Source organism: Ptychodera flava, chromosome 19 (genome assembly GCF_041260155.1).
Source record: "Ptychodera flava strain L36383 chromosome 19, AS_Pfla_20210202, whole genome shotgun sequence".
NCBI lineage: Eukaryota > Metazoa > Hemichordata > Enteropneusta > Ptychoderidae > Ptychodera > Ptychodera flava.
This window is the reverse complement of record NC_091946.1, coordinates 11,219,869-11,240,090: the sequence shown is the minus strand read 5'-3', so window position 1 is coordinate 11,240,090 and position 20,222 is coordinate 11,219,869. Positions and strand designations below refer to the sequence as shown.

The following is a 20,222-nucleotide window of genomic DNA, read 5'->3' as shown; positions in this document are numbered from 1 at the left end:
TACGATAGATCTGAGAAAGGAAATATGATTCGTTGTAGTCTGCGTACGCGTCTGACTTGGTTTGATATCAACTGTCTGAACATAAATGAAGAGGAAGCAAACCGCTTTTTCTTGCCATGTCCTTCTTGCCGTACTTTATTGTCCTCAGTGGAAAAATTAAATGACAATTTAAGTGAACTCCGTAAAGAAAACGACAAGATCGCCTCCGAATTAGCTGCGCTGAGATCTGATTTAAGTAATATGCAAACTGTCAATAACCAGTTGACCGAACAGCTGAGAGAGAATACAGCCATAAATAAAGATCTTGAAAGTAAAAGTGCCGCACTTCAAGAAGAATGCAGATCTCTTCAAGACAGAAACACCTACGAAATGAACATGCATCAATTTCTATGGACAAGACAAAGGAGTTGAATAACTCTGATAATCGATATCACATTAACACGCCTACCAATGGGTTTCCACAAGTTTCTCGAAACAATGTCACTGAATCGGCATTGTCTTTATCAATTCACACCTTATTTGTCGGCGACTCAATTATACGTGACGTAAGTGCCAAAACCCGTGATTCGAAAGTTATCTGTCAACCAGGCATTACTATTGAGCAGCTCCGGGTACATCTTCGTGAAAACTATACTGGTCAAGCACATCCAAGCGAAATCATCCTTGAATTTGGCGCCAATGACCGTAGTCAGAAAAGGTCGCCTGAATCTATTCTTGCTGATTATAAACTACTCTTGAAAGAAGCCAAACAAATATCCGAAGGTAAAGTCACTGTTCTAAGTGTATGCCCAAGATGCGATGACGTTGACGTCCAATCAATTGTTGAAGAAGTCAACATGCATTTAGCTAATCTGTGCGAACGGGAAAGATATTGTTTCGTTGACAACGACCTATCTTTCCGATTTCGCAACAACGCAATCGTGTCAACATTGTATCTACGTGACGGTATCCACCTGTCTTATAACGGTGCTGATCTCCTCCTTGAAAATGCCAATCTGACATCTCTCTTTATGACAAAACGGAGAGTCCGACTAGGAAACCGACCCATCCAGAATTTTAATCGTAACAATTTTAAAAGAAGATATCGCAGTGATCGTGATGGAAGATTTTCACCATTTCGAAGACAAGCTAATTATCAAATTAATCGTAACTTTACTCGTTCGCAGCGTCCCATGGGACAAGGCCAGGCTGGCTCCTGGAGTTCTCGTCAATTTGTCAACTACAGGAATTCGCGACAATTCACCAATCCTCAAGTGAGATGTTACTTATAAGGAGAGGAAGGCCATATACAGCGAGTCTGTAGGCATGGAACTTTTATAGAGTGTTGGAACTGTGTGCAAACCGGACATAAACAGAAGAATTGCAAAATGTATCAACGCCATGACTAGGTTTCCGGCAAAGAAGACCATGCCGATCGACATATTCGTCGCAAAACCAACCACCACAACGCTTTATCAATCTGCATATGGAACATTCAGCACTTAACAAATAAAATTGACCAGATAAGACACTTGTTAAACAACAATCGTAACGTTTTTACTTTTTCTGTTGATATATTGTGTGTTGTGGAAAGATTCTTGACGTCAAATCACTCTGATTGTGAATATGTTATCAATGGTTATAATTAAGAGCGAAACGATAGGTTCAATAGATTTGGTGGAGGTATTGTCGTTTACATTAAATCACACGTTTTATATAAGAGGCGCACTGACTTAGAATCCATTGATCTTGAAGTACTGTGGCTTGAAATAACACCCCAAGAAGTAGAAGTGTTCTTATTGCCACTGTTTACCGCCCACCTGCCTCTTGTCATGAAATCGACTTAGCAATAATACAGAATATCGAACAGGATCCTTTCCTGTGCAAAGAAATTGTCATATGTGCTGACTTCAATATTGACCTTTTGTCAGAATCTTCAAAAAATCATCATTTGTTTCGATCAATGTCAACTTTAAATATGGTACAGCTTGTGGATAGTATTACTCGATCAATTTCTCAGTCATGTCTTGACCATATTTATGTCACCAATCATGAAAACTTCACAAATTAATACAAATGTGATCGAAATAAGTCTTTCAGATCACTATCCTGTTGCAACTTACCGTTAGTTGAAATCGCACATCAAAGCTCCAAGTGGTCATATAAATATCAAATATCGGTCTTTCAAACATTTCAATGAAGAAAAGTTTTTAAATGATTTGTACAATGCTCCTTGGCGTTTACTTAATGATATTGATAATGTTCATATTTTATTTGATACATGGGTTTCAATTTTCAATACGATTTGTGATTTGAAATGTCCCATCATAGACCGCAGGGTTAAACGTTATAGGCAGCACGAATGGCTTACAAATGAGATTTTAGATGTTATGAAGGAACGTAATTTGTCACTTACAAATGCCAAGTCCTGCTCTTCTTCCGATCTATGGAACTCTTACAAAACTCTTCGTAACAAAGTTGTGCACCTTACCATAGAGGCCAAAAGGCAGTTTTTCAAAAACACTCTTATAGATCGTTATACAAATGCCACCGCTATCTGGCGTATTTATTGACCGGCGTATTTATTGAGCAGATAAGACACTTGTTAAACAACAATCGTAACGTTTTTACTTTTTCTGTTGATATATTGTGTGTTGTGGAAAGATTCTTGACGTCAAATCACTCTGATTGTGAATATGTTATCAATGGTTATAATTAAGAGCGAAACGATAGGTTCAATAGATTTGGTGGAGGTATTGTCGTTTACATTAAATCACACGTTTTATATAAGAGGCGCACTGACTTAGAATCCATTGATCTTGAAGTACTGTGGCTTGAAATAACACCTCAAGAAGTAGAAGTGTTCTTATTTCCACTGTTTACCGCCCACCTGCCTCTTGTCATGAAATCGACTTAGCAATAATACAGAATATCGAACAGGATTCTTTCCTGTGCAAAGAAATTGTCATATGTGCTGACTTCAATATTGACCTTTTGTCAGAATCTTCAAAAAATCATCATTTGTTTCGATCAATGTCAACTTTAAATATGGTACAGCTTGTGGAGAGTATTACTCGATCAATTTCTCAGTCATGTCTTGACCATATTTATGTCACCAATCATGAAAACTTCACAAATTAATACAAATGTGATCGAGATAAGTCTTTCAGATCACTATCCTGTTGCAACTTACCGTTCGTTGAACTCGCACATCAAAGCTCCAAGTGGTCATATAAATATCAAATATCGGTCTTTCAAACATTTAAGTGAAGAAAAGTTTTTAAATGACTTGTACAATGCTCTTTGGCGTTTACTTAATGATATTGATAATGTTCATATTTTATTTGATACATGGGTTTCAATTTTCAATACGATTTGTGATTTGAAATGTCCCATCATAGACCGCAGGGTTAAACGTTATAGGCAGCACGAATGGCTTACAAATGAGATTTTAGATGTTATGAAGGAACGTAATTTGTCACTTACAAATGCCAAGTCCTGCTCTTCTTCCGATCTATGGAACTCTTACAAAACTCTTCGTAACAAAGTTGTGCACCTTACCATAGAGGCCAAAAGGCAGTTTTTCAAAAACACTCTTATAGATCGTAATACAAATGCCACCGCTATCTGGCGTATTTATAACAACGTGGTCAATGGTAACAATCATAAAGACCCTATGTTTCTATTTCTAATGGGACTTGTTTAAGGAATTATTCAGATATTGCCAATGAATTTAATAGACACTTCTTGGCAATTTCTCAAAACACTGGTAATTCTGGTGGTACAATCGATGGATTTTGAGATCTTACAGAGGTTTGTAAATACTGGCCAGAGAAATACTTTCTGTTAATTGCAAATGATTTTGTATACAAGTCTTTGTTACAAGCAAATTCTACAGGAATCGATAATGTGAATTGTAAACTTTTAAAATTTGCTTCTCCTGTAATCACTGATACTCTTACTCGCATTTTCAATGTCAGTCTTCGAAGTTTTATCTTTCCAAATGTTTTCAAGTCTGCTCGAGTCGTTCCCATTTACAAAGGTTCTGGTGATGCTTTTTGATATGTCAAATTATCGACCAATTTCCATACTACCAGCTCTCTCAAAAATCCTTGAAAGACATGTATATAATGCACTGTTTGATTACTTGTCTGCTTCTAATCTACTTCTTGATACCCAGTCTGGCTTTCGTAAGAATTACTCATGTCAGACAGCTTTAATTCGTTTGACTGACGAAATACTGCATAATGTTGAGAATGGTTATTTTAACAGTGTACTTTTGCTGGATCTTTCAAAGGCGTTTGACCTCATTGATCATGACATTTTGTTAGCAAAATTATCAGTATATGGATTGTTAGATGGTGTAATGAACTGGTTTAGATCTTATCTGTCAAATCGTTATCAAATTGTCGAATATATGGGTAGTTTATCAACCAAACGTCATGTAACTGCAGGAGTCCCTCAAGGTTCTATTTTGGGACCTTTATCATTTATGCTTTTTACTAATGATCTTGCGTTATCTGTTGACTCCTCTTCCTTGCATATGTACGCTGATGATCAAACACTACTTACAAAGGGTAAATGTATTGGCGAGGTTAATGAGGCCACAAATAGGGATATTCGTCCCATCTCAAATTGGATGATGGCGAATCGTATGCGTATAAACATAACTTAAACAAGGCAGTATTGCTGAAGGCAATGAGTACTTGGGCCGTGATAGAGTAATTTTGAGGACAATATATACTACTATTCAAATATGGTCTTGAATTTCCTCCTGTCAATGAGGCATTTGATTAACTGGTTATTAAACGAAGCAATGGCATGACAACGGCAAAATATGTCTAGCAACTTTTGTGGAGTTTGAGGCAGGGGTTCTTTATTTATAGCGGGAATTGCTTAAACTCCTTAAATGTTCAAATTACAGCAAATTTCTTTTGTTCTCGATGGTAGATGTCTAATATTTAGATGGGCATATTTAGATTTCTACCCTATAGTTATCCCTATATACCAAAAATCGGACATCCAGCTCTATTGGCTTGCTCAAAATTAGATATGCGCATAATTAATGAGGTACAATATGTGGTGTCATAAGGTGTCTTATCATACCAAATATGAAGGATGTAGCACTTGTGGTTACTGAGTTGTGGACAAATATATATATTTGAGGTCAAAGGTCATTGAGGTCACGTCACATTTTGTCATAATAATTGTATTGCTAAGTTATTCCTATATACCAAAAATCAGACCTCTAGCTCTATTGGCTCGCTCAAAATAAGATATGCACATACTTAATGAGGTACAATATATGGTGTCATAAGGTGTCCTTTCATACCAAATATGAAGGGTGTAGCACTTGTGGTTACTGAGTTGTGGACAAATATGTATATTTTAGGTCAAAGGTCATTGAGGTCACGTGAAGTTTTGTCAAACAAATTATATTGTTAACTTATCCCTATATACCAGAAATCAGACCTCTTGCTCTATTGGCTCGCTCACAATTAGATATGCACATAATTAATGGGGTACAATATGTGGCGTCATAAGGTGTCCCATCATACCAAATATGAAAGGTTTAGCACTTGTGGTTACTGAGTTATGGACAATAATGTATATTTGAGGTCAAAGGTCACCAAGGTCACATGATATTTTGTCAAAATGTCTGAGATATCTGCGTGAACCGATGGACTCACTGATGGACTCACGGACGGATATGAGCCAATCTATAAGCCCCCTGGACTTTATCCGTGGGGACAAAAAACTGTGTCACTGCATCCTTTAGGAAATATGAATACGATGAGAAACTAAATTTTTATTTTTCTTGGCATCATACATGCGAATCTATGGAGAACTGCCTTATACATGGGAGTCTATGGAGGTGTAAACTAAAAAGTCCTCTAACACGGCCAACTTTGAAAGCATTGTGAAACAAATCGACGTGCATCTGTATGGGGTTGGGTACTAGGCGTGAACGGACGCACGGACATGACCAAACCTATAAGTCCCCTCGGACTTCGTCCCTGGTGATTAAAAACAACGCAACAGTTATTACAACTACACCGGCGGTAGGTTCATATCCAGAGCCCCGTACGGTCTGCCGCCGTCGCTTGAAAACAATCTCATGCACCCGGCCATATGGGCAGCTGGCCGGATGCATGACTTCCCGGAGAAGGCGAGCTGTCACGTTCGAGCTCAGGATTATTTGTCGATCAAATTTCAGTAAATTTACCTTACCTAGATGAAATTTTGTCTATAGGCTGAAATTTCGCCGAAGTTTGACAAAATTACATCGATTTTTCAGGTTCATATGCGACATTTTGAGTTTTGAGTGCAGACAGAAATAAGTTTTGAGGCAACATGGCTGCGACCCCATGTTGACCCCTAGCCCTGCGTACGATGCTATGTGCTACAGCTAACACACAGCATCGTACGCAGGGCCAGCGAGAGAGTTGCCGACATCGACGGTTATTTACGAGAAGTGAATAAAAGACTGTCATTTTTGGAAGCGATCGAGTAGCTGAGGTAGGCTGGGATACGACTTGGGCCCAAGAACGCTGAATTTCGGCAGTAATTTGGCTTTTTACGTCAAGTCCCAAAATGGATTTGAAGTCACCGACCCAACGTACGGGTCTTTGCAGGGCTGTGGTGTGCGGGGCGGTTAGCTGTAGCGGAACACACAGCATCGTACGCAGGGCTAGTTGACCCCCAAGTGAAAATGTGTTCGCGATCAAATCTTCCTATATTTTTTTCAGAATTTTCAACAAAATCATTGCTTCTTACATCTTTTGTAAAATATAAAATACTAAAATAAAACTGCGATGTGCCATGTCTCCAGATTTCTAAAATATCGTTCGTTGACCGTTCGACGCAAACTTGTGACGCAGTTGAAATTCAATACTGACCGCCAAATAATCTTAATGAGACGAGATCAGTCTAGACATCCTCCAAATTATCCAACCATTCGCATTGGAGTTCAGCTCGCTTAGAGTATCATAACATTTTTCGGCCTTCTTTTAGATCGACCCTAATATCTCCCATTTAGAAATAAATACACAGCTACCTCGACAAAACTTCGTGCACCATCCAAGACCAAACGCACTACAAATCTGTCTTGACGTCATCATCTCCTTACATGGTAATCGGCATACCGTATTTTTTAGCAAAGGGGACACAGAATACGTCGGAGTATTCAGTTTCAAAACGTATTACATTGTGTGATGTTGTCAAAAAAAAGTCATGTTACTGCAGTGGTATAAATTACAAAACACAAAAGTTCAAATCAGTTTATTTTGGACTGGCTTTACCCAACATTTCATATTGTTTCTTATGCCAGATTTGACCACGTGCTTACTGGCGACCCCTTTTCATGCAAATTTTGTGTCAAATGATGTGTTCCCCTGGAAAAACAAACGTACGATTTCTAAATGAAGGAGGCGAAATTTGCCCTCAAGACGCGAAACCACCCCTTACGGGGTGTACCTAGCTATTTTTAACGAGCTTCTCGAATCTGCAGCTCTATTTCGAAATGATGGTCTGGTTTTCTCAGCTCAAGGATAAGTGTTCTCCATCGCTGTGGGCATTACTATTCTCAACCGGGGGTACAGTTTCCAGTCGTAATGTTTTTCATTGTGTCCGGGATATAAAACCTTTCCTTTTCAAACTTTCTCTTTGATTAACACTAATCCACATCTTGTCAGTGATTAAACATGTTTCAAGTTTAAATGTTAAATTCTGGTCTCGAGCCCTCCTGTTCGACCAAACCGAAATTACCCCTCCCACTTTGGCTCGTCCAGTGGGTGTAGCAAGGGTCGTGCCATCGCCTAGGAAACGGAGGGTGCATTAATTGTTGCATTTCGATGCACATTTTGATTATATTCAGAAGATTTTGTGGCCAGAACTCAGATAGAGAAGCATTTATATTCACATCTCACTTATTCAAGACTGGCTGAGAGCAGCACTTCCATTCAGTTAACATCATTACGCCATTTATTATGCCAAGAAAGATGAAGCCAATACATTTTGCCCTCCCTGGTCTCAGCCAGAAATGGTTATACCTTACAGTTTTTTCCCACGGAATGAAACAAATGTACTTGGGCTGAGGCCCAAGTACAACAAAGTCTCTTTTAATTACAACCCCTTACAGGTTGAATCTTATAAATGGGACTGATAACCAGTTGTCGTTATATATTTCTGACATTTTGATTCCCCAAGTTCGATCTGGGAAAATTTAAAGTGTGACACTATATGAAACTTTATCATAGGATGTTCATATCGATACTTTGTGTAAGAAATGCGTATAGTATGCGTATAGGTCTATTACGTAGATTACGATCATATATCCCCTATGAGTATCGTATGGTGCTATATTTTGGATTGTTCCAGAGCGCTCTTGACTATTGCTGTATTGTTTGGGGTAATGCAACCGAAAAAATTATTGATAAAGTTTTCATTCTTCAGAAACGAGCATTACGTGTACTTTTTGAACTCCCCTTTGACTTTCCATCACAGGATTTATTTTCATTTCTGAATGTTATGTCAGTTAGACAGCGTATTTTTTTACTTGACTGCAATTTAATGTTTAAATGTATGAATGGTGTCTGTCTACAATATTTATCAAGCTTATTTACTCTCAAATGCAATGTTCATGACCATAATACGCGGTCTGCATATCGCCAGAACTGTTATGTACCAAGGTGTATTTCAAAATCTGGTCAACGTAGGTTTCGTTTCCGAGGATCTAAAGTATGGAATGCTTTACCTACAGATATTAGACAGACTACTACTCTTTATACTTTCAAACGTAACTTGAAAGACTCCATAAGAAGGAATGTTTCCCTGTAGTTCCGTCTCTTGTACGCATGTCTGTGATATGTAGGGTTTTTTTCTTTCTTTCTTTTCCGAAAGAGCCCCGATGAAAATTACTGTAAAGTTATTCGGCCGCTCAATAAACGTGTATAAATAAATAAAATAGAATGAAGAAAAATTAAAAAAAAGAACAAGAGAAAGAAAGAAAGAAAGAAAGAAAGTAAAATGTAGATGTTCTTTGTTAATAATTATTTTAAGTAAAAACCCAATGTGATCGCATTAATGTTTAACTAAAAATACGCATAATTTCACTTTTAGGGATATGTTAGCTGGATCTGTGCAATCGAAAGCGGGTTCTGAAGTCGTCTATTGTGTACTGAGGCACAACTTCCTCTGCGTAGCCCTGGATTCTTGATATATTTTCTCTGCTCAAACCAAAGCCTGTCATTCTATAGTGAATAGAATTACAATGCTGAAATATGAAGTCGTGGAAAAAAATATTTTACATGTTTTTTAGAAAAACAGGCACAAAAATCCGTTTCGCTCGCCTGTGTTGTTATCGTCAGCAATTTTGTCATTCGCTAAATTGCGTTCGATTTTACCGCTTCCCTAAGGAGCCCCATGATGCCCCGGTTTGGCCCATGACGTCACTTAGGGCTCCTCGGGTAAGATAATCGAACGCACCCTTGCTCTGGTCTGGTATCGATATAAAAATGAGTCCCTTAAATGCACGGTAAATCAATCCGCGCCTGTCTTTACAAGTATCAATATTATATTTCGTTTTTCTCCATAAACCTGAGTTGTTCAAAAATTGAAAAAAGCAAATAAGAAAAATAAAAATTCCTTTTTAAATCATTCGATTAAACTGCGTACTATCATCATAATGGTCACGATTGGGGTTTACATTTTATGTATTTATATGCGGAAGTACACACCATAGTCGCTTAGACGACGCAACTTGCAATTGGTCGGCGGTTCTATAACGATAGTCATGACTGGCTAGGTCAAATGCATTCTACGGTTGGGGTGCAGCTCATGTTTAGCTTTCACTTCCTGATTAAAAGAAGATGATCATGAGTTATAATGAAAGCAAAGTAATGCCAACTTTTTACCTTTTTTCACCTTTAAAAATTACCAGTATTTACCGTAAAAATGGATTAATGTTGTTCTGTGAAGGCATTGAAAATTTCTTAAGCAAAATTAACTTTGAATTTATGCGGGACTACACTTTCAATGACTATAAAGTGATCGCGTACACCACTCCTTACTCGTGCTCGATGTGTCTGCAACGCCAGTCGGAAGTCACATGAAGATTAAGAGATTGCCTGTGTTTAACTCCTATGCTGTTTTGCGCGTGACCTACACTGTGACCACCTGATTTTCTTCCATCAATGAGTCAACCCATTGCCAAATGCAGCCACATAACTGCATTCAGCTCACTGTTAAAGTAAAAATAGTTCGAAACATTTTCAAATGCTGCGTCTGGTACCATAAGAGAATGGTCGCAAAACCAAAGTGTGACCTCAGCGACGAATACTGACCCTTCTTCAAAAAGTTATAGATGTTTACCAGATAGGGAACGTACCAAATATAGCAAATTAGCGAGCCGCCATTATTCACTGCGAGGGGAAATCTGTCAGGAATTTCATCGGGAATCTGAAATTTCGAGTAACCCTCCCCTGCCAACCCTGATGAATTTAAGTAACCCCTCTCTAACAGAGAAATTTTGACTGATATCCCACTCAGAAAAGTTAAATATCAAGACATGTATTTTGTGAAATTTACAAAAATACAGTAATAGTTAAGACCTTTCATGCCCTTGTGTACATAGCTAGGATATCATCGCTCATCTTATGACGGTTGAAAAAGATGAAATCAACAAAATGAAAAGCCTCGTTTAGAAAAAAATTTTAATTTTGTAAACATTCGTCTCAGTGAAGGTATTGACAATATTTAGCAAGTTCCCGAGTTGTTTATGCCTGCAATTAGCGCTACCGATAGAGAGTCATCATTTTTTCGTCCATTAACTTCACCCCGTGACTGGCAGACAATAGTGAAGACCTTCATCGCTCAAAGGTGGTCCACACAAGCTACCGAAGAGTCACTATGGGACTTACTCCTGTGAGCGCACAGAGATACGTGTTTAATTAAGTTGGCTCTGGATGACGTCTTCAATTGTTTGGTCTACCACGCGGCGACTCGAGACATTAATGCAATCACGGTGCACACCGCAATCTGCGGCATATCGCTAAACGTGATTCTGCTCAAGAAATCCACACACAAACCCTCTTGCTTTGAACATCAAAGTAGTCGCTCCAGCGGGCACAACAAGGTTGTTGCTCACTGTGGCCTTCAGAAGTCGTTATCACAAACATTATGTAGAAGTCCTGAATATCAATTCATTTCTCAATTCTGCCTCGATCATACTTTTATTGACAGTAATATATGATACTAAATGTTGTAAACCGACTACAGTAACTGTAAAATTATATTGACTTTGTATTTATTAGGTTACTAGCTTTTAAGTTTCTTAATGCTCTTTTCATTTGTGTAATCTGAAACCCGAGATGGTGGTACAATGAATGACAAAAGTAGATAAAATGTTACAAAAAAACAATGAATTATACTTTAGATACAGTGATATAATTAATAAGAAAGAGAACAAGTTCATATTCGTGATACTTAAAAAAGTCATAGGCCACTGTTGATGAAAGAAAATTGTGTCTGTCGCACATTTTCTGATAGGTGGCGCTGTGGATGTGTAATAATTTTAAATGTCGAGTGAATTTATGAAGAGTAGTAAACCATTTGAGCGGCGCTGATATTTCGAAACTTCTTTAATATGCGTTCAATATGTCTTCACAATGTCAAAGCGCTACCCACGATGTCATATCGTGCCTCGCATTTGTAAACCCCAGTTTCTGCGGAAAAGTTACCAGTACCAACAAACCAGTCATTTTATTATAGGCACCGCTTTTATCACTATTTTTACCACTATAAAAATCGTCCAATTGGAATATTTCAACCAATGATCTCACTCTGAAACTGAGAGATAAACGAGTGCATAGACGTCCCCAAAAGAAGCTATCATAATAATTGATATGTGATTAAATGCTCCGATGGAGATAAAGCATTGTTATCTTAGCCCTCTAAAGACAGACGTTGCGCGTGCTCAAACGTCTCCCATTTTGCGATTTCCTTTCTATTCACTCATTAAATTAGCTAATATATAGTCATGAGAGTGCACACCATATCATTCCTTCATCATAACAATTTCGAAGAACTTTATTTTTTTATCAAAAACGCAAATACACCATGATCTTACAATTTTCAAACCCATGGTCGTGATTCCTATGGTTGTATATATTAAAGTTGTCAAGGTTTAGGTTTTGTTAAGGTTTATGGACAAAAATTAAATAATATGTTCATGTAATTTACAATTATCATATGGCATGTAAAGGTTTTCATAAAGCATAGGAGAATTTCCAATGTTATCGGCCCATGTTTAGGATAGCGATGACGATTGTCCCATCTTTGCGTGAAAAGTGACCCACCGGTGTATACCTTCCTGTAGGAGTTCCACCTGGGTCGGCTATAATGACAAACTGTAAAGCTCTTTACGATGGATGTGTGTCATCACTGAGATGGTCTCCTATTTATATCGATACAATTGTATCAATAAAGCTGTGAAAGTTACTCGTGTAACGTAAAAGTTTACAAGATTCTTTACACTATCTTCAACAAAATACTTCAGACGTGGCCAGTCTGAGAGCATCGTTGGAATATATACCCGTAAAAATTGAATAAAAGGAAATTCATAAAAGAGCGAGGATATCTATATTTTCAGTGAGAGATATAGAAAGCCTTCGTTTTTCAAGTATAGATAAAATGTCATGATAATTATGTCCAATCTCATAAAGAATCTCTTGTAGGAGGTTGCATTGGTGAAATTCTATGAACAGCCTGGTGTTCATGACTACGTGCACCGTGGTTGCGCATATTGGTATACTTCCTTGCATCATCCGCGCCTGTCCAAGTAAAATGATCTGAACTGACGACTGCTATTTCGTCCATTAGTCAGGGTTTGTCGCTGGCGTCACCTTCTTCTTACAGCATCTCCTCAAGATGAGAAAATCGAAAATTTCGAAAACGGACAGCAAACTTGCTCCGAAGAACAAACCAAGAACACCACCGATATCGCCTGAAAGAGGAAAACGTAATGTATTCGCAAGAATTACACACTGGCACACATGTTTCATACCAAGGGTGGTCGGTACTTGACCGGCCTGGTATTAAACTATAGGATAAAGCCCGAGTACGAGGGCTCTTCTGGTATATAAAGTCCAACCCAATTATACCAGATATGAACTGAAAATGCTCACGTGTTTCATTATATATTGCATTTATGTGCAAGTTTGAACCTTTGCTACATGCTTTGCTACATTTAAAGTGTTATGATCAACACAATGAATTTCACCACAGATCAATTCTAAAGGTCATTAAGTATTCAAATATGTAATTAGCTGAAATAAAATAATTAATTTCTTTGAGTACTGTCATTGTATCACAATATAGCATGTGTAATTACCTTTGGTCAAGTCCTTCAAGCTCTATATGCCAAACCGTGAAAGCTTGTTAGCTATTTATGCAAATTATGAATTAGCTGACATGAAAATGCAAAATGACTTTCAATACTGTTATAACCTGGTATAATGATCAATGTACACAGCATGTTTCGCCAAATTTTATCAAGTAAATGCCAGTATATATCCCTAATTTGGAAGGTTCATTAAATATGCATATTGGGAATTGGCTGAAAAAAATGTCAAATGACTTTCAATAATCTTGTATCATAGTACCTTTAATGTACATAGCAAGTTTTGCCAACTTTGGTCAAGTCAAAACAATATCGCTAATAAATGCGGGATATCGGACCGCAGGCGGGCGAAGATTGCATTATAAGCGCGCCAACCCAACTCACTGCATGGACATCACATTTACGAAATCGAAGTCCAAAGTCAACTACGTCATTGTTAGAATAAGAGAGGTTTTCCATCACACGGGAGCATACCACCACAAATTTTGCACAGATGGCGTTGCACTGGCATTGAAAAAGGGTGCATGGGAGCATGGGAACGCGGGCAGTTTCCCTCGCTATGGGTAGGAAATGCATTGAGCAAGACACACTTCCGGGTTCGCAAAAAAACGAGGATCCCATTTACGGGGCGCTCAAATATAACTATTTGCTGTGATACATAGCAGAGGCGTATATGTTTGTGATGCTGAGAATAACATCAGTAAATAAATGACGGGTTTTAAAGTTGACGTTTTTTTGCGATGAAACAGACTTCTGAAGGTAGCTCGCTTGGGGAACACGTCATCCCGGCCGCTGTCCGCTTTGACCCCAGTAATTCACACTGGTTTTGGTCGGCCCCAGGTACCCAAGTCACTTCGACCCCGTCACACTTTTGCCTACATGTCCACGGAGACGATTCAACATGTTCCACAACAAAGCCAAGACAAAAATTGAAAATATCAATAAAATGGCTTCACAAAGGCTGAAATACACGATACTCGATGAAGTATGAAGTTTATGAAATGAAATCAAAATTGACAACACAAGTGTTTGTCTCGGGTAATACCACTTGAAGTTGAATCTTCATCAGAATGAACACATCATGATTGTACACGAGTATCAACCGTGAATGCACGTTGAGCTCGGCAGTTACACAAGCATGGTACGCTACATGCATAGCCCTACGAGTATGGCGACAGTGTCCGGCTTTGGCTACGCCGCCTACCGGAGGTGGGAGGCGGCGTAGCCAAAGCCGGACACTCTCGTCATACTCGTAGGGCTAGCTACATGCACTGCCGCGATGCCGATCGTATGCATTCCAAGGCCTATCCCGGAATTTGTTTCACAAACAACCTCAAAGGAGAGCAAACATACTTCTATGGACAATGACGAACACGTTTCTTGGCGAAGCAAAATCAAAACAGTGCAGAAGTACATGAAGTAGGTCATGGCCTTGGACTCTGTGCACGAACCTGATTGGACACTTCAATACGTTTGACCCAAAGTTATTATTCATCAGCACTTCCATGCCATGAGGCTAGGTAGAGAACGTATGTACTCATTTCTGGCGATCGAGCAGCGAGGGAAACAATCAATTACCAAGGATAAAGCTAATTTGCTAAACGATATTTTATCTTGAATAGTGAGTTGAATGAGTAATAAAATATCATCCGTATTTTAATGTTCAATACGAGGTTGAAACACGGAGGGACCGTGGTTGATACCAGAGCTATCCAGCTGTAGCCAACCTGGACAAGCACATTTCACAGCACCCTCAAACAGTCGATTGTTTTTACTTGTCATACGCGGCGTAACAGAAAAATTAAAACTTTCATAACTTCATTAATATCCAAGCCACGCCCACCAAAACCTTTTCAGTTCTAGCCATTTGAATTCTGAAGATGTCTACCAAATTTGACTGAAATACGTTCAGCCGTTTTTGAGAAAATGGACCAACAGACAGACAGACAGACAGACACACAGACAGACAGACAGACAGACATCGCTGCGACATATGCTCACGTGTTCACACGTGAGCAAAAAATGTCGAGGCCGCAGGCCGAGACATTTTATCGTAGGGTTGGACTTTATATACCAGAAGAGCCCGAGTATGAGGGTTTTATCCGACTTAAAAACTATCGCCCCTAACTGATATATTTTCGTTTTCAATGTATTTACGTCAACCGTCCCCTTTGTCAATGTAACTTGTTTAGGATATGAATTAAAACTTTTATTTGTGAAATAGCCTTCCAATGTAATGGAACATCCTATAAATGCCCTAGGGCACATTATATAAATGCCCTAGGGCACAGCAGATTTTGTGTTGCAGCTGGTTTCCGCTGTATTACCAAGTTTGAATATTAAAACGTACCAGATGTCTACAGAATATGACATGTTCACTTTTGATTGGACAGTACTTTACTACGGCGCTGTCATTCGTTTCTGGAATTTGGTGACCAGGGCTTTACGTGTAAAAAAACACCCTGAATTGATTGGTCAATCAACAGCGGATAGTTTTTAAGTAAAAACTTTGTATTAAAACGGTTCATCACCATATTAACATGCGGAACTTTTGACACCTTGACTCTCAGGGTTTTCTCAAACCAGCTGTCTTGCCTCGATCCTGGCATTGTGATATTAATTTGTTGCCTCAAGCATAGGCCACTCAAAATTTCGCGTGTCTAAGGTATTCAGATCTAATTTAATCTCCATAGTCTGATGCCCTTGAAAAGGAATTGCATCAAACAAGTCTGCGATTACACATTAATTGAGCATTCAATGTTGCGGCTTCCAATTACAACAGCAAAAGACACGCTGATCGCGTGCAAAGTCTAAGATAGCAATTTACAATCTACCGTCAATGTCTCAAACTTTTCAATATCTATCATCATATCTCTTATACCACAACATGCAGTAAAAATAAATTCGTGCTGAGAAAGAAGCAATGTCTATTTATATTTACATATGACACTGAAGACTTGGTAGTCAGCTCTTTGGGTAATGATGTCCACCACCATATCTTCGAAAAAAACATTCACTTTAACCACGTTTTGCCTGAAAAAATGTAGAACATTAATTAGTTTATTAACTGCCGTTCAAATATCTGTAAACTATAAACTTGGCTCCGTGCCGATTTATGATCGTCTGTAAGGACCCATAGGCACATTTCTTACGAAGACATTGACAAGTGACACGAAGCATCTTTTGTATATAATTTGATATTCACATTTTTTCTGTTTGTATTCTGAAGCATATGTGTGTGTTTCAATATTGTATACAAGTCGACGGAGTTACAAAACCATTGGCCTAAACCCCGGGCCTGTACATATCATAGAGTTATGCAATTGCAGGCTGAACTAAAGATATTCAATTTGCTACAAGTCACCAGCACAGCTGGACAAGTGACATGAAGCATCTTTTGTACATAATTTGATATTCACAATTTTTCTGTTTGTATTCTGAAGCATATGTGTGTGTTTCAATATTGTATACAAGTCGACGGAGTTACAAAACCATTGGCCTAAACCCCGGGCCTGTACATATCATAGAGTTATGCAATTGCAGGCTGAACTAAAGATATTCAATTTGCTACAAGCCACCAGCACAGCTGAAAAATCTATGCAGAAATACAGACAGATTGACCCCTTCAGAAAAAGTTATCAATTGAACATGCGGTAAAATGGCTATTGCAGTTACACTATGGCATTTCAATTTTCAATAAATCTGGTTGGTCAGATGAGACCCGTGTACTTACCTGACATGTTGAAAACAAATATCTTCACCTGACATCGTTTCCAGCAGACTTGCAAATCCCTCCTCAAAACAGTCTCTGTAAGATTCGTAAATCGAGTCAAAAATTTCATCGTAGGCTTTCTTGAAAGTGGAGAGTAAAACTCCGCGGGTGGCGGTGCTGTCGATCGTCGCGTTACCTTGAAACATTTGTGTTGTGGTCGAAATGCTACTGTTGAGGAGAATTTCATTCCGCTTTCGGTGTATGAGATGCTCATATGCAGCATCGTACGTACGATTGTAGATCTCACCACCAACAACGAGGTTGCTGGTGTCGTTTTCTTTCACCATGTCGTAGGCGTCCTGGTACATGTTAAGTGTAACGATGAGATTGAGTTCATAGTATATCCTCTCATAGAATACAGGCAGGGTGGCATTCAGCAGTCCAATCATGTATTCGAACTGGATGTCCTTTGAAGCATTATGGCCGTAGTATCTCAGCTGTGTCGATAAAAGTGTTAAGATAGACTGCAAATCAGTGGCCAGTAGGCACGGTATGTAATGATCATCCGGTATAGCCATTCTGTGACAAAGTGAAAGTATAAAAATTAGTTTCTTGTTTAGACGAGTTAGGCCTACATGCAACATTTTTTTATTTCTTCCATATATGTTCTCTGTCTAGAGTTTTGCGATTCCGACCTGGTACGATGCAATACAATGTAATGTTCATATTGTTAACTCGACTTGTAAAAATGTATGAGGTAGACTTCGTCGTGGACACGACCACCATGGCATAAAAATAGAGGAAACACGGAACGAAGCTGTTTGCCTGAAATATTTTTCAGGTTCTCGCAGGTACGTTTTAGCATAAAGGCGGGCAATATTTTGTCATGTATCAGCGCGCGGGCTGGCATACAATTGCCAATCGTCCGGGACATTTTATTGGCTTGTTTTCTCAGGTTTTTAGCTAAGCAAGCCAATAGAATGTCTCGGACAACCGAGTTCAGCTTCCCGATGAACGGAAACAGAACTTGGCTATTTGATTGGCTTGCAAAAGGAAGGGTAAAATCACGCGGAAGGAATCCGGAGAAGAGTACAAGGAGCTTTATAGTTTGAATGGGACATCCGCTTTTAAACGTATTAGGCAGACCGGGAAACTATCGGGTAAGACAGCGATAAAAGTTTTAAATCGTATTAATATGTTCAGTTATAGTACATTTAGATTTAAAACACTTATCTGACAATTACATGATTTGGACTAGGGATGCAACTCTAGGTAATAATTACACATGTTATATGACTGAAGTATAGGCCATTATGGATTTACAAAGGTGGTATAATGTGGCTGAAAGTAATGGCCGTTTTCTTTTTTTGTGATCAGTTCAAATGATATTAAGCGATACTAACCCAACACCTCTCCCTATCCGGTTACACAAAAAGCTTGCAAGGTTGGTCAGAATACTAACCTGAAATAGTCGGCGTAAGCATTACGACACACTAAAGCGCCATTTCTGTTCAAGTCTCGTACCACTGGGAATGACGGGAAGGATTGATAGGAGAGCGACACGTCATAGGAGACAAGGTCACATGGATCTTGACAATGAGTACATAAAGAAGTGTTCGTCGCAAGGGCCTCTGTAGCCAATGGAAGAATAGCACCATACTTAGGGAGCCGTTAATCATTAAAATCACTCACTCAAAAATTGCATATACATGCATATTGTTGAAGGGGCTGGTCAACAATAATTACTCATCCAATTTATATGTAGGTCGAAAAGCAATTAACGATAAAATGTATCAAATTGACTGAATTTGATCATCTGAAGTGTACATGGTTCCTGACAAGAATTGGCCCGAAAGAGGGAGCCGTTAATCATTAAAATCACTCACTCAAAAATTGCATATACATGCATATTGTTGAAGGGGCTGGTCAACAATAATTACTCATCCAATTTATATGTAGGTCGAAAAGCAATTAACGATAAAATGTATCAAATTGACTGAATTTGATCATCTGAAGTGTATATGGTTCCTGGACAAGAATTTGGCCCGAAAAATTAATTCTGTGAAAAAAACTGAACTCCTAAGCCTATTAAAGTATATATTTTCTGAAAGCATAGCTATTTATTTGCAAATACTCACACTAAGTTTGAATAACCTATCGAAAAATCAATCAATCGATCTATCAATCATAAAAAATAAAAATCAAAGCACTTGCAAATATCTAGGCTTTCAGTAAACGTAAACGTTACTAAAGTTTCGTGCTCAGTTTATTTCTCAGAATTCATAGCTTGGAAGAGCGTAGCTCTTGCTCCCACCAATAAGGCAATATATGATAATGATTGTGATGACGAATACGACGATGATGATTATGTTGATGACTGCGTTGACGATTATGCTGACGATGATATATTTACTCTTAAGTATATTGATACTACACCTCGCTTCAAAGTAACACATACATTAAATTTTAATTAGTATTATTGATATTACCCCTCGCTTCAAAATAACAATTGCCAAGTTCTTCTGGCAGGCAATATCGTGCGTCACCTGTGAATATATGATACGCATTGTGTGAGAAATGCTGCAATTATTTGACGTCATTGCGTCATTTTTTTGCAACAATCTATCGTCAAATATGTCAAGAAAGAATTGCATTCAAAGTGTCTTCAAGACTAGTCAGTACATCCGTAAATATGTACTTACATACGTACGTATGTATGTATGAGTATGTGTGTATGTATGTATGTATGTATGCATGCCTGGCTGCACATATACATGCCGATATATCTACCTACCTACCTACCTATCAAGACACATACATACATACATACATACATACATACATACATACATACATACATACATACATACATACATACATATGAAGGTACTTTTTTAATACGTGAGGGTACTTTGTCAGCTGTATTGTTGTGCAAATAATTAATGAAGTTGAGAAAAAACTTACACTACAATGTAAGGGCACAGTTATCGCTTTAAAAGCAGTAATTCTGATTTGTTTTAGACCTTTCTGCTGTACCTAATTTTAGCCTCAATAAAACATAACATCTCAAACGTGCCAAACCACTTTGTAATTTTCTCTGACTCTCTCCTCTCGCATCAAAATCAGTTTTCT

At 38.4% G+C, this 20,222-nt stretch overlaps 2 long non-coding RNA genes across 2 annotated transcripts; one reads left to right on the top strand and one right to left on the bottom strand.

The window, feature by feature from the left end:
- The first annotated feature begins 442 nt into the window (after positions 1-442).
- Positions 443-1,525, top strand: LOC139118554 (uncharacterized). The gene is made up of 2 exons (XR_011548759.1): positions 443-762; positions 1,167-1,525. It is a non-coding gene; the product is annotated as an uncharacterized lncRNA (long non-coding RNA).
- Positions 1,526-12,088: 10,563 nt separating this feature from the next.
- Positions 12,089-17,295, bottom strand: LOC139118553 (uncharacterized). The gene is made up of 3 exons (XR_011548758.1): positions 17,112-17,295; positions 16,320-16,411; positions 12,089-12,982 (listed from the first exon to the last, which is right to left on the bottom strand). It is a non-coding gene; the product is annotated as an uncharacterized lncRNA (long non-coding RNA).
- Between the last annotated feature and the right edge of the window lie 2,927 nt (positions 17,296-20,222).